This window comes from Eurosta solidaginis, chromosome X (assembly GCF_040869045.1).
Source record: "Eurosta solidaginis isolate ZX-2024a chromosome X, ASM4086904v1, whole genome shotgun sequence".
NCBI classification, from domain to species: Eukaryota; Metazoa; Arthropoda; class Insecta; order Diptera; family Tephritidae; genus Eurosta; species Eurosta solidaginis.
In genome coordinates this window covers 183,710,625-183,727,089 of record NC_090324.1, presented here as the reverse complement: position 1 = coordinate 183,727,089, position 16,465 = coordinate 183,710,625, and positions in this window count along the sequence as shown.

Here is a 16,465-nt window from a genome sequence, read left to right as displayed (position 1 = left end):
TTTAAAAGGGAGTAATCCTTAGTTCTATAGGTGGACGCCTTTTCGAGATATCGCCATAAACGTGGACCAAGGGTGACTCTAGAATGTTTGTACGATATGGATATCAAACGAAAGGTGTTACTGAGCATTTTAAGAGGGAGTGGGCATTAGGTCTATAGGTGGACGCCTTTTCGAGATATCGCCATAAACGTGGACCAAGGGTGACTCTAGAATGTTTGTACGATATGGATATCAAACGAAAGGTGTTACTGAGCATTTTAAGAGGGAGTGGGCATTAGGTCTATAGGTGGACGCCTTTTCGAGATATCGCCATTAGGGTGGGCCAGGGGTGACTCTAGAATGTTTGTACGATATGGGTATCAAACGAAAGGTGTTACTGAGCATTTTAAGAGGGAGTGGGCATGAGGTCTATAGGTGGACGCCTTTTCGAGGTATCGTCATTAGGGTGGGCCAGGGGTGACTCTAGATTGTGTTTGTACGATATGGGTATCAAACGAAAGGTGTTACTGATCATTTTAAGATGGAGTGGGCATTAGGTCTATAGGTGGACGCCTTTTCGAGATATCGCCATTAGGGTGAGCCAGGGGTGACTCTAGAATGTTTGTACGATATGGGTATCAAACGAAAGGTGTTACTGAGCATTTTAAGAGGGAGTGGGCATTAGGTCTATAGGTGGACGCCTTTTCGAGATATCGCCATTAGGGTGGGAAAGGGGTGACTCCAGAATGTTTTTGTACGATATGGGTATCAAATGAAAGGTGGTAATGAGTATTTTAAAAGGGAGTAATCCTTAGTTCTATAGGTGGACGCCTTTTCGAGATATCGCCATAAACGTGGACCAAGGGTGACTCTAGAATGTTTGTACGATATGGATATCAAACGAAAGGTGTTACTGAGCATTTTAAGAGGGAGTGGGCATTAGGTCTATAGGTGGACGCCTTTTCGAGATATCGCCATTAGGGTGGGCCAGGGGTGACTCTAGAATGTTTGTACGATATGGGTATCAAACGAAAGGTGTTACTGAGCATTTTAAGAGGGAGTGGGCATTAGGTCTATAGGTGGACGCCTTTTCGAGATATCGCCATTAGGGTGGGCCAGGGTGACTCCAGAATGTTTTTGTACGATATGGGTATCAAATGAAAGGTGGTAATGAGTATTTTAAAAGGGAGTAATCCTTAGTTCTATAGGTGGACGCCTTTTCGAGATATCGCCATAAACGTGGACCAATGGTGACTCTAGAATGTTTGTACGATATGGGTATCAAACGAAAGGTGCTACTGAGCATTTTAAGAGGAAGTGGGCATGAGGTCTATAGGTGGACGCCTTTTCGAGGTATCGTCATTAGGGTGGGCCAGGGGTGACTCTAGATTGTGTTTGTACGATATGGGTATCAAACGAAAGGTGTTACTGATCATTTTAAGATGGAGTGGGCATTAGGTCTATAGGTGGACGCCTTTTCGAGATATCGCCATTAGGGTGAGCCAGGGGTGACTCTAGAATGTTTGTACGATATGGGTATCAAACGAAAGGTGTTACTGAGCATTTTAAGAGGGAGTGGGCATTAGGTCTATAGGTGGACGCCTTTTCGAGATATCGCCATTAGGGTGGGAAAGGGGTGACTCCAGAATGTTTTTGTACGATATGGGTATCAAATGAAAGGTGGTAATGAGTATTTTAAAAGGGAGTAATCCTTAGTTCTATAGGTGGACGCCTTTTCGAGATATCGCCATAAACGTGGACCAAGGGTGACTCTAGAATGTTTGTACGATATGGATATCAAACGAAAGGTGTTACTGAGCATTTTAAGAGGGAGTGGGCATTAGGTCTATAGGTGGACGCCTTTTCGAGATATCGCCATTAGGGTGGGCCAGGGGTGACTCTAGAATGTTTGTACGATATGGGTATCAAACGAAAGGTGTTACTGAGCATTTTAAGAGGGAGTGGGCATTAGGTCTATAGGTGGACGCCTTTTCGAGATATCGCCATTAGGGTGGGCCAGGGGTGACTCTAGAATGTTTGTACGATATGGGTATCAAACGAAAGGTGTTACTGAGCATTTTAAGAGGGAGTGGGCATTAGGTCTATAGGTGGACGCCTTTTCGAGATATCGCCATTAGGGTGGGCCAGGGTGACTCCAGAATGTGTTTGTACGATATGGGTATCAAATGAAAGGTGGTAATAAGTATTTTAAAAGGGAGTAATCCTTAGTTCTATAGGTGGACGCCTTTTCGAGATGTCGCCATTAGGGTGGGCCAGGGGTGACTCCAGAATGTGTTTGTATGATATGGGTATCAAATGAAAGATGGTAATGAGTATTTTAAAAGGTAGTAATCCTTAGTTCTATAGGTGGACGCCTTTTCGAGATATCGCCATAAAGGTGGACCAATGGTGACTCTAGAATGTTTGTACGATATGGGTATCAAACGAAAGGTGCTACTGAGCATTTTAAGAGGAAGTGGGCATGAGGTCTATAGGTGGACGCCTTTTCGAGGTATCGTCATTAGGGTGGGCCAGGGGTGACTCTAGATTGTGTTTGTACGATATGGGTATCAAACGAAAGGTGTTACTGATCATTTTAAGATGGAGTGGGCATTAGGTCTATAGGTGGACGCCTTTTCGAGATATCGCCATTAGGGTGAGCCAGGGGTGACTCTAGAATGTTTGTACGATATGGGTATCAAACGAAAGGTGTTACTGAGCATTTTAAGAGGGAGTGGGCATTAGGTCTATAGGTGGACGCCTTTTCGAGATATCGCCATTAGGGTGGGAAAGGGGTGACTCCAGAATGTTTTTGTACGATATGGGTATCAAATGAAAGGTGGTAATGAGTATTTTAAAAGGGAGTAATCCTTAGTTCTATAGGTGGACGCCTTTTCGAGATATCGCCATAAACGTGGACCAAGGGTGACTCTAGAATGTTTGTACGATATGGATATCAAACGAAAGGTGTTACTGAGCATTTTAAGAGGGAGTGGGCATTAGGTCTATAGGTGGACGCCTTTTCGAGATATCGCCATTAGGGTGAGCCAGGGGTGACTCTAGAATGTTTGTACGATATGGGTATCAAACGAAAGGTGTTACTGAGCATTTTAAGAGGGAGTGGGCATTAGGTCTATAGGTGGACGCCTTTTCGAGATATCGCCATTAGGGTGGGAAAGGGGTGACTCCAGAATGTTTTTGTACGATATGGGTATCAAATGAAAGGTGGTAATGAGTATTTTAAAAGGGAGTAATCTTTAGTTCTATAGGTGGACGCCTTTTCGAGATATCGCCATAAACGTGGACCAAGGGTGACTCTAGAATGTTTGTACGATATGGGTATCAAACGAAAGGTGTTACTGAGCATTTTAAGAGGGAGTGGGCATTAGGTCTATAGGTGGACGCCTTTTCGAGATATCGCCATTAGGGTGGGAAAGGGGTGACTCCAGAATGTTTTTGTACGATATGGGTATCAAATGAAAGGTGGTAATGAGTATTTTAAAAGGGAGTAATCCTTAGTTCTATAGGTGGACGCCTTTTCGAGATATCGCCATAAAGGTGGACCAAGGGTGACTCTACAATGTTTGTACGATATGGGTATCAAACGAAAGGTGTTACTGAGCATTTTAAGAGGGAGTGGGCATTAGGTCTATATGTGGACGCCTTTTCGAGATATCGCCATTAGGGTGGGCCAGGGGTGACTCTAGAATGTTTGTACGATATGGGTATCAAACGAAAGGTGTTACTGAGCATTTTAAGAGGGAGTGGGCATTAGGTCTATAGGTGGACGCCTTTTCGAGATATCGCCATTAGGGTGGGCCAGGGGTGACTCTAGAATGTTTGTACGATATGGGTATCAAACGAAAGGTGTTACTGAGCATTTTAAGAGGGAGTGGACATTAGGTATATAGGTGGTCGCCTTTTCGAGATATCGCCATTAGGGTGGGCCAGGGGTGACTCTAGAATGTTTGTACGATATGGGTATCAAACGAAAGGTGTTACTGAGCATTTTAAGAGGGAGTGGGCATTAGGTCTATAGGTGGACGCCTTTTCGAGATATCGCCATTAGGGTGGGCCAGGGTGATTCTAGAATGTGTTTGTACGATATGGATATCAAATTAAAAGTATTAATGAGGGTTTTAAAAGCGAGTGGCCCTTAGATGTATATGTGAAGGCGTTCTCGCGATATCGACCAAAATGTGGACCAGGTGATCCAGAAAATCATCTGTCGGGTACTGCTAATTTATTTATATATGCAATACCACTAACAGTATTCCTGCCAAGATTCCAAGGGCTGTTGATTTCGCCTTGTAGAACTTTTTCATTTTCTTCTACTTAATATGGTAGGTGTCACACCCATTTTACAAAGTTTTTTCCAAAGTTATATTTTCGTCAATAAACCAATCCAGTTACCATGTTTCATCCCTTTTTTCGTAGTTGGTATAGAATTATGGCATTTTTTTCATTTTTCGTAATTTTCGATATCGATAAAGTGGGCGTGGTTATGGTCGGATTTCGGCCATTTTTTATACCAAGATAAAGTAAGTTCAGATAAGTACGTGGGCTAAGTTTAGTAAAGATATATCGGTTTTTGCTCAAGTTATTGTGTTAACGGCCGAGCGGAAGGACAGACGGTGGACTGTGTATAAAAACTGGGCGTGGCTTCCACCGATTTCGCCCATTTTCACAGAGAACAGTTATCGTCACAGAATCTATGCTCCTACCAAATTTGAGAAGGATTGGTAAATTTTTGTTCGACTTATGGCATTAAAAGTATTCTAGACAAACTAAATGAAAATGGGCGGATCCACGCCCATTTTGAAATTTTCTTTTATTTTTGGATTTTGTTGCACCATATCATTACTGGAGTTGAATTTTGACTTAATTTACTTATATACAGTAAAGATATTAACTTTTTTGTTAAAATTTGAATTTAAAAAAAATTTTTTTTAAAAAGTGGGCGTGTTCTTCATCCAATTTTGCTAATTTTTATTTAGCACATATATAGTAATAGTTGTAACGTTCCTGCCAAATTTCATCATGATATCTTCAACGACTGCCAAATTACAGCTTGCAAAACTTTTAAATTACCTTCTTGTAAAAGTGGGCGGTGCCACGCCCATTGTCCAAAATCTTACTAGTTTTCTATTCTGCGTCATAACTTCAACCCATCTACCAAGTTTCATCGCTTTAACCGCCTTTGGCAATGAATTATCGCATTTTTTCGGTTTTTCGAAATTTTCGATATCGAAAAAGTGGGCGTGGTTATAGTCCGATATCGTTCATTTTAAATAGCGATCTGAGATGAGTGCTCAGGAACCTACATACCAAATTTCATCAAGATACCTCAAAATTTACTCAAGTTATCGTGTTAACGGACGGACGGACGGACGGACATGGCTCAATCAAATTTTTTTTCGATCCTGATTATTTTGATATATGGAAGTCTATATCTATCTCGATTCCTTTATATATGTACAACCAACCGTTATCCAATCAAACTTAATATACTCTGTGAGCTCTGCTCAACTGAGTATAAAAACAGGTAGGTAATTCGTGTGAGGATGCAAAGTTTCAGGTTTTTTGTGGTCTGCGTGTAAAAACTATGACTACGAATCACGTATTTCAAAAATATATGACGAAAACGTAACTATTTGATGAAATTTGATGAATTTTGAAGATACTGCGCAAAGTTTCTTATCTGAACAATCGGTTGTATGGGATATATACTATATATACCACCGGTATCTATGATATTCTCAGACAACAATATATGCTATACACGTAAGCATTTGGTCAAATTTGAACATATCTAAACGATTTTTAAGATAAATATAAAATAAAAAATAGGTAGGTAATCTGTGTGAGGATGCAAAGCTTCACGTTTTTTGTGGTCTGCATGTAAAAACTGTGGCTACGAATCACGTATTCCAAAAATATATGACGTAAACGTAACTATTTGATGAAATTTGATGAATCTTGAAGCTTCTAGCTGTAAAAAAGGGTCCAATATGACAGTTTATATGAAGTATATAATATATATACCACCGATCTCTATGATTTTTTCAGACAACAATATATGCTATATACGAAAGCATTTTGTGAAATTTGAAGCTTCTAACTGTTAAAACGGGGCAGAAATTGCGCAAAGTTTCTTATCTGAACAATCGGTTGTATGAGATATATACTATGTATACAACCGATCTCAACGATTTTTTCAGACGTCAATATATGCTATACACGTAAGCAGTTGGTGAAATTTGAAGCTTCTAGCTGTTAAAATGGGGTAGAAATTGCGAAAAGATTCTTATCTGAACAATCGGTTGTATGAGATATATACTATATATACAACCGATCTCTATGTTTTTTTCAGACGACAATATATGTTATATACGTAAGCAATCAGTGAAATTTGAAGCTTATAGCTGTTAAAATGGGGTAGAAATTGCGAAAAGTTTCTTATCTGAACAATCGGTTGTATGAGATATATACTATATATACAACCGATCTCTATGATTTTTTCAGACAACAATATATGCTATATACATAACCAATCGGTGAAATTTGAAGCTTATAGCTGTTAAAATGGGGTAGAAATTGCGAAAAGTTTCTTATCTGAACAATCGGTTGTATGAGATATATACTATATATACAACCGATCTCTATAATTTTTTCAGACAACAATATATGCTATATAAGTAAATATTCGGTGAAATTTGAAGTTTCTAGCTGTTAAAATGGGGCTAAAATTTGCGAAATTATATATATATATATACTATATATATATACTATATATACCACCATATATATACTATATATACCACCGATCTTTATGATTTTTTCAGACAACAATATATGCTATATACGTAAGCATTCGCTGAAATTTGAAGCCTCTAGCTCTTAAAATAGGGCAGTAATTACGAAAAGTTCCTTATCTGAACAATCGGTTGTGGGGGATATATACTATATATACGACCGATCTCATAAATTTTTTCAGGCAACAATATGTGCAATATACGAAAGTATATGGTGAAGTTTGAAGCTTCAATCTGTTAAATTGGGTAAGATATAACAAAAATCCTCTTTTTCTGAAAAATCGGTTGTATGGAGGATATATGCTATAGTGGTCCGATCCGGTCGGTTCCGACAAATGTCTAATCGGACACCCAAATACACCTGCTCACCAAATTTTATCAAGATATCTCAAAAATTGAGGGACTAGTTTGCATACAAACAGACAGACGGACAGACGGACAGACGGACAGACGGACATGGCTAAATCAACTCAGCTCTTCAACCTGATTATTTCGGTATACTTAATGGTGGGTCTATCTATTTTCCTTTAAGGACTTACAATTTTCGGTTTCGTGACGAAATTAATATACCATTTCATTTTCATGAAAGGTATAAAAATAGGTAGGTAATCTGTGTGAGGATGCAAAGCTTCACGTTTTTTGTGGTCTGCATGTAAAAACTATGGCTACGAATCACGTATTCCAAAAATATATGACGTAAACGCAACTATTTGATGAAATTTGATGGATCTTGAAGCTTCTAGCCGTAAAAAAGGGTCCAATATGACAGTTTATATGAAGTATATAATATATATACCACCGATCTCTATGATTTTTTCAGACAACAATATATGCTATATACGAAAGCATTTTGTGAAATTTGAAGCTTCTAACTGTTAAAACGGGGCAGAAATTGCGCAAAGTTTCTTATCTGAACAATCGGTTGTATGAGATATATACTATGTATACCACCGATCTCAACGATTTTTTCAGACATCAATATATGCTATACACGTAAGCAGTTGGTGAAATTTGAAGCTTCTAGCTGTTAAAATGGGGTAGAAATTGCGAAAAGTTTCTTATCTGAACAATCGGTTGTATGAGATATATACTATATATACAACCGATCTCTATGATTTTTTCAGACGACAATATATGTTATATACGTAAGCAATCAGTGAAATTTGAAGCTTATAGCTGTTAAAATGGGGTAGAAATTGCGAAAAGTTTCTTATCTGAACAATCGGTTGTATGAGATATATACTATATATACAACCGATCTCTATGATTTTTTCAGACAACAATATATGCTATATACATAACCAATCGGTGAAATTTGAAGCTTATAGCTGTTAAAATGGGGTAGAAATTGCGAAAAGTTTCTTATCTGAACAATCGGTTGTATGAGATATATACTATATATACAACCGATCTCTATAATTTTTTCAGACAACAATATATGCTATATAAGTAAATATTCGGTGAAATTTGAAGCTTCTAGCTGTTAAAATGGGGCTAAAATTTGCGAAATTATATATATATATACTATATATATATACTATATATACCACCATATATATACTATATATACCACCGATCTTTATGATTTTTTCAGACAACAATATATGCTATATACGTAAGCATTCGCTGAAATTTGAAGCCACTAACTCTTAAAATAGGGCAGTAATTACGAAAAGTTCCTTATCTGAACAATCGGTTGTGGGGGATATATACTATATATACGACCGATCTCATAAATTTTTTCAGGCAACAATATGTGCAATATACGAAAGTATATGGTGAAGTTTGAAGCTTCAATCTGTTAAATTGGGTAAGATATTACAAAAATCCTCTTTTTCTGAAAAATCGGTTGTATGGAGGATATATGCTATAGTGGTCCGATCCGATCGGTTCCGACAAATGTCTAATCGGACACCCAAATACACCTGCTCACCAAATTTTATCAAGATATCTCAAAAATTGAGGGACTAGTTTGCATACAAACAGACAGACGGGCAGACGGACAGACGGACAGACGGACAGACGGACATGGCTAAATCAACTCTGCTCTTCAACATGATTATTTCGGTATACTTAATGGTGGGTTTATCTTTTTTCCTTTAAGGACTTACAATTTTCGGTTTCGTGACGAAATTAATATACCTTTTCATTTTCATGAACGGTATAAAAACGAAAAAGGTCCGCACCACCTGCCGATAGCCAACTTTCTTCGAGTTTTTCCCCTTTGAAGTTAGCGCTCGGCAGGGGTGGGCCGTTACCGGTAAATAATAATATTGCCAAAAAATGTGCATTAGGGTGGTAGCGAATATTTAGGCTGGTGGCCTAAACATGCCGGCCCCCTTGCGGCGAGCAACTCGAAAGAGCAAAAGAAAAAACTGGTGAGTACGCCAGCAACCTTCCCGAGGCAGGATAAAATAAATAAATTAAAACTATGATGTGTATGTAGCGTTGGATCGTAAGTACGATCTCCGGCGGACATCCGTACTCGCAGTAATGCAGCCTCGCTGAACTGTAGATGAAAAAGGAAAGCGTTAGTATTCAAGTACGTGGGGTTGCTTGGTTTAAAATGTACCTTGTGGTATAGTTTAAGGTTTTATAGTGGGTGAGCTCCGGACACGACGAGGCCGAATATTGTGGCTTGGGTGAGGAGCCCGCTGACAGTCGACGCGGGTGTGCCGCCGGCCATAATATTGGCGTAGACGTCGGCGCCCAAAGGGAGCAACACTGGCGACGATCGGTAAAACGTCGGATCGGCCAGCTTCATGAACTGGAGTGGGGCCGCTACCGACGGGTCCAGATTCGCCGTGGGGTTTAACCTGGCATAGTTTGCTATTACGGTGGCTTGGGTCGTGATCTTTCCCGCTACCCCATACTTTCCTCGAAGAACGATGGTGCACCTCGACAGACGTTCGGTATTGTTACGCTCCAGGTGTAGATCCTTGCACAAATTGGCATCGATAATGCTGGTGGGAGCGCAGGCATCTAACAGGGCGCTGACCAGATGTAAACGGCCTCCTGCCTCAATTCGGACTATGGCTGTCGGCGCGATGGCGATCAGTGCTCGAGTTATAGTGGGTGCCGCTAAATTATCCAGGAATCGACCACTTCTGAAGCCGGCTGGGGTTGTTGTTTGGCGCGCGAGGGTGGTGGTGGTACCCTCCTTGCGTGGTTGATACGGGGCCGCTCTGCCAGTAGAGAGTCGGGTCTAGCGGAACGGACGCGGCTCCGCGCCGCCCCGGCGCCCACTGGCATTGCGGTGCGATGAGCGGAAAGGACGGGTCTCCGCGCCATCCCCGTGTTCCATGTGTCGCTGATTGCTTTTCTGCTTCTCATGCTGAAGCAGCGGTCGGAAGGATCGTGCTTCTCCACTGGCCGTTGGGGCGATGGCTAAGGCGGCTGCACCTCTCGTGAACTCTTCCATCTCCTTCTCCTCCTCTTCTACCTGTTGGGCCCACGATCGTGTGTCCTCGGTGATGTTGATCGATAGCACCTCGTCGCTTTCGTCGTCGTCGCGCTCTGCGCAAGGGATCGGGCGTGGCCGTGCTTGCTCGTCCTCCATGTGAAGCGTAGTGTGGTGTGGTTCACGGCAGCGGTGGCAACCGTCGTTGCTAGGGCATATCTCTAACCGATGGAACGGCGATAGGCAATTGGGGCAGTGCCGGTGTATAAGGACGGCCCGGAGGCGTTCTTCTGCCGACATGCCCCTGTACCGCGGGCATAGTCGTATGCCGTGGTTCTTCTGGCACAACCGGCAGGAGACGGTGAAGGAGTCAACGCGTTGCTCCGTCTTGTTGCGTTTGACCGAGAAACCCCTCATTCTGGAACGGGAACTTGTTATTATTTGTTTTGCATTTTAAGGGAGTTGGGTGGCGTATGGGCGGAGAGTAGAAGCTTAATTGGTCGAGCTTGTGGTTGGCGTACTCGGGTTAAGGGTTTATTTGGGATGAATAATCTGGTTAAGTTATTCTACCGATGTAGTGACGTGTAGTGGTTGAACCCACTGTTAGGTTTAGTAAAATTTGATTGACATACGCCTAAAATGACCCTTTGTTTTGAAATTAGTTTCATCAGAATGAAATTGCTGATATTGAAAGCCACCAATAGTAAGATTAAGAATTATTAAATATAGACTTAGGGCAAACTATATTTTTTGTTGGTTGCCTAAGGCAGGCAATGCGCGACAATATACGGTATATCACGGTAAACTCGTGTGTTGTCACGGCTCTTTGTAATTGCCCTACAAAAATTTTGTCACAAACCTTACCCGCGCCCATGCAAATGTGGCTATGAATATAACCTATGAATGCCTGTAAAATGACTAGTCAAATGACGTCGTGCAGATAAAATGTGCGACAGATGTAAAGAGGCCTTCATTCGCTGTCTGGGAACACTCTTTGTGTTGCTTTGGGCCATGTTGTGTGAGAATCACAAATTGTGGTGTGTTTGTTGATTCCAACACAACCCAGGCGGGGATAGCCTACACTATCGAGTGTGGTAATTTGTTAGAGCTGTCAGATGCTCACTCTTCCAATCGTTGGAATGAGACAGCTGTGCGGTGCTGCCAATTTGGCAGCGTAATGAGACATAATGGTCATGTCATGCAATCATTTAGGGACAGCTCGCGTTTGAGTCTTGACGCGACATCAACGCTAATAATTATTTCTGGAAATTTTCATTTTTTTGTTTTGGGTTCTCCCATCACGTTGATTTTGTTGAATTATTATTTCGTAAAAACATTCTGACCCTTTCTTTAATTATTTTATCAATCTTAAAGATTGTATTGAAATCTCCCATTTGCTCTTCCACCGTTAAGTCTACGCTACTAAACACGTACAAAGGCTTGGAAATGTTACGGTCTTAAATTTCGAAGTTAGATAGATAGATAGATAGATAATTAATTGAGGATCGCACTGCGACCATTGGTCTATTGTGCCCTCAACTGCTTCACAGCACCTCATCCAAGCCGACTTCTCTGATGAACCCTAGCAGTTCACCTGGCTTGAGGGATTTGATGTGAGAGTGCTCTGGCCATGGTGAGCCCAAAAACTTAGCCCTACGTCTTGAGATTGCGTCACATTCCAGGAGTATATGTTCCGCCGTCTCCGCTGATCGATCACAAAATCGGCATGTGTTGTTCGATAGGATGCCCAGCTTCTGCATGTGGCTGTTCAGTCTGCAGTGCCCTGTAAGAATAGCTGTTAGGATCCTCAGGTTATCTTTCGACAGACCCATTAATGCTCTATATCGAGTTGTGTTGTAGCCCCCCAGCAGTAACTTAGATTGCCTCAAGCCTGGCGTATTGCGCCAGTGTTATTCCCTCTTATCCCTTTCTTCTAATAGTAGATGCCCTCTGATTTCCTGCAGGCCTACTGGCAGGAACGGCTCAGGACCAATAGGTCGTGTCATTGCTGCCTCCTTTGCCAGGCTGTCCGCTTGCTCATTGCCATCCACTCCCCGGTGGCCAGGAACCCAGGCCAGCAACAGTTTGTTGTGTGCTCCTAGTCGATTTAGCTTTTCAACGCACTCAAGTACTAGTGCTGATTTTATTTCAGACGCCGAAATCGCCTTGAGGGCGGCCTGACTGTCACTGAGTATGGCAATTGTTTCGTTGGAGTATTCGCGCTGAAGGTTCAGGTCAGCACACTGGCTTATAGCGAACACTTCCGCTTGAAAAATGCTCGGGTGTGCTCCCAGAGGCGTTGATATCTTGGCTCTGGGTCCAATGACTCCAGATCCAATCCCCTCTGGCGTCTTCGAGCCATCTGTGTACCATACTATTTTATTTAGCTGATGAATGTACACAATTCTGCTTTCCTCCCTCGTACCCTTGTCTCCCAATTCTACTTTGTACCTTCTCTCATAGACTATCTGCCTGAGGATATCATCCCTCGGGAGTTGAGAGATTGGGATCTTCTCTCTCAATTCCTCCATGTTCCGGGACGATATAACTTTACCTATGCCCGAGCCCTCCTTAGCAATATTCAGGAGGGTTCTCTTGGCTGACTGCTCTATTGATATATGCAGCGGGGTCAGATAAAGGATAGCCTCCAGCGCTGCTGTAGGGCATGTGCGCATAGCTCCCGTGATGCATACACATGCCAGTCGCTGAAGTTTTGACAGCGCTTGCCTCGTCGTCGCCCGAGTTGTTTTCGATGCCCAGGCTATCGAACCGTATGTTATCATAGGTTTTACTATCATGGTATACATCCATCTTAGCACATGCGGGCTACAGCCCCATGATTTGCCTGCTAGACGTTTGCATATCATGATGGACCTCGTGGCCTTAGCTCTCATGGAGTCGAAGTGCTGTTTCCATAGGAGCTTGGTGTCAAAAGTGACCCCCAAGTATTTCACCGCGGTTCCCTGTTCTAGTGCCACGCCATTTATTGTAATTGCTCTCAGGGCCGGTAGGGCCCTTCTTCTGGTGAAAGGGATGATGGTCGTTTTAGATGGGTTGATGTTCAGCCCCACACTGGCACACCATCCCTTCGTAATATTCAGTGCTCTCTGTATTATGTCACAGAGCGTACTCTCGAACTTACCCCTTGCAATTATGACGATGTCGTCAGCGTATCCCTGGCATCTTATGCCACTGTCAGATAGCTTTTGCAGGAGTTCGTCCACTACTAGGCTCCACAGAAGGGGTGATAGAACACCTCCTTGAGGGCACCCCCTCGTGGTATTAACCTTAACTGCGCTGTTGCCTACATGGACTTCAGCGATTCTTGTGCGGAGTAGATTGTCAATCCATCTCTGGATAGGCATCTGAATTCCTCTTCTCTGCAGTGCTATATTTACGCTTTCATGAGATGTGTTGTCAAAGGCACCCTCAATGTCAAGGAAAGCGCAAATCACTGTTTCCTCTGTTTCGAATGCCCTCTGTATTTCGAAGTTATTTCTTTATAGTTCACGAAACAGTCTAAACTAAGTTGGAGTTTAGAAGAAAACTTAACTTTTCCTAATAAAAATAATAATGGAAACGGATTTAAGGAAGATACCTATTTTGCTTATTTTTTCCATTGTTATTTTTTTTTTGGTTTTGATAAAAGGAAGCTCATGATACAAACCAGAGCGCGCCTTCTTGTTTAGGTCTATATTTTCGCGATTATATATATATTCTGATTTTTGTTCACGTGCTAACGCTCGGGTGTGTTGGATCTCATGGATCCGAGTTGTGATACCCTTTGGATCGCGCGCAATGTGCTTACTGCGTACGAAAAAGGCATCGAGTGGCACCCTTGCTTGTTTCGTTCATTCAAAATGACATTTATTCATGGAAATGGGGATAGATACATTTTGAATGAATTTTCACTATGAAGAAAAAACTTGTGTGATGGGTAAGTATGCAGGTATCGTTCCTTTTTTATAATTTTATAACTTGACTAATTTTTTATTCTTTTGTTTCGTTTCAGCTCATTACTTCTTTAAAAAACATGGCTTACGTCTAAAGACACCCAAACTGAAAGAAGTCCATATAAATCGGCAATTGGAACAACAGAAAATGAAAAACTGCAACAGCAGCACCACCATCACCGATCCTTGTATAACGCACTTGATCCCACTGCTGATCCAATTTCAGCAGTAAAGACTGATGACAGTTATGAACCCTTGAATGCTGCTGGTGCTGCTGTTGCTTGTGCACCGGTAACCAATACACCTGTAGATTCGTTATATTATGCGCTACAAGCAGTCATAGAGGGTATGAGTGCGAAAAGCCGCACAAAAGTTTGATCTTTCAAAAACTGTTCTTGGGCGAAGAGTACGCAAACATCCACAATATGAAAACGATACGTGAAAATCGTGTACTTACAATGGCCTATGAGAAGTTGTTTTTTTTATACTCAGTTGAGCAGATCTCACAGAGTATATTAAGTTTGATTGGATAACGGTTGGTTGTACATATATAAAGGAATCGAGATAGATATAGACTTCCATATATCAAAATAATCAGGATCGAAAAAAAATTTGATTGAGCCATGTCCGTCCGTTAACACCATAACTTGAGTAAATTTTGAGGTAACTTGATGAAATTTGGTATGTAGGTTCCTGAGCACTCATCTCAGATCACTATTAAAAATCAACGATATCGGACTATAACCACGCCCACTTTTTCGATATCGAAAATTTCGTAAAACCGAAAAAGTGCGATAATTCATTAGCAAAGACAGACAAAGCGACGAAACTTGGTAGATGAGTTGAACTTATGACGCAGAATAGAAAATTAGTAAAATTTTGGACAATGGGCGTGGCACCGCCCACTTTTCAAAGAAGGTAATTAAAAATTTTTGCAAGCTGTAATTTGTCAGTCATTGAAGATATTATGATGAAATTTGGCAGGGACGTTACTGTACGCCTAATAAAAATTAGCAAAATCGGAGAAAGACCACGCCCACTTTAAAAAAAAAAAATTTTTTTAAAGTAAAATTTTAACAAAAAATTTAATATCTTTACAGTATATAAGTAAATTATGTCAACATTCAACTCCAGTAATGACATGGTACAACAAAATACAAAAATAAAAGAAAATTTCAAAATGGGCGTGGCTCCGCCCTTTTTCATTTAATTTGTCTAGGATACTTTTAACGCCATAAGTCGAACAAAAATTAACCAATCCTTTTGAAATTTGGTAGGGGCATAGATTTTATGATGCTAACTGTTTTTTGTGAAAACGGGCGAAATCGGTTGATGCCACGCCCAGTTTTTATACACAGTCGTCCGTCTGTCCTTCCGCATGGCCGTTAACACGATAACTTGAGTAAATTTTGAGGTATCTTGATGAAATTTGGTATGTAGGTTCCTGAGCACTCACCTCAGATCGCTATTTAAAATGAACAATATCGGACTATAACCACGCCCACTTTTTCGATATCGAAAATTTCGTAAAACGGAAAAAGTGCGATAATTCATTACCAAAGACAGATAAAGCGACGAAACTTGGTAGATGAGTTGAATTTATGACGCAGAGTAGAAAATTAGTAAAACTTTGGACAATGGGCGTGGCACCGCCCACTTTTAAAAGAAGGTAATTTAAAATTTTGCAAGCTGTAATTTGTCAGTCGTTGAAGATATCGTGATGAAATTTGGCAGGGACGTTACTCCTATTACTATATGTACGCCTAATAAAAATTAGCAAACTCGGAGAAGGACCACGCCCACATTTAAAAAAATATTTTTTTTAAGTAAAATTTTAACAAAAAATTTAATATCTTTACAGTATATAAGTAAATTATGTCAAAATTCAACTCCAGTAGTGACATGGTGCAACAAAATACAAAAATAAAAGAAAATTTCAAAATGGGAGTGGCTCCGCCCTTTTCATTTAATTTGTCTAGGATACTTTTAACGCCACAAGTCGAACAAAAATTAACCAATCCTTTTGAAATTTGGAAGGGGCATAGATTTTATGATGCTAACTGTTTTCTGTGAAAACGGGCGAAATCGGTTGATGCCACGCCCAGTTTTTATACACTGTCGTTCGCCTGTCCTTCCGCATAGCCGTTAACACGATAACTTCAGCAAAAATCGACATATCTTTAATGAACTTAGTTCACGTACTTACTTGAACTCACTTTATTTTGGTATGAAAAATTAACGAAATCCGACAATGACCACGCCCACTTTTTCGATATCGAAAATTACGAAAAATGAAAAAAATGCCATAATTCTATACC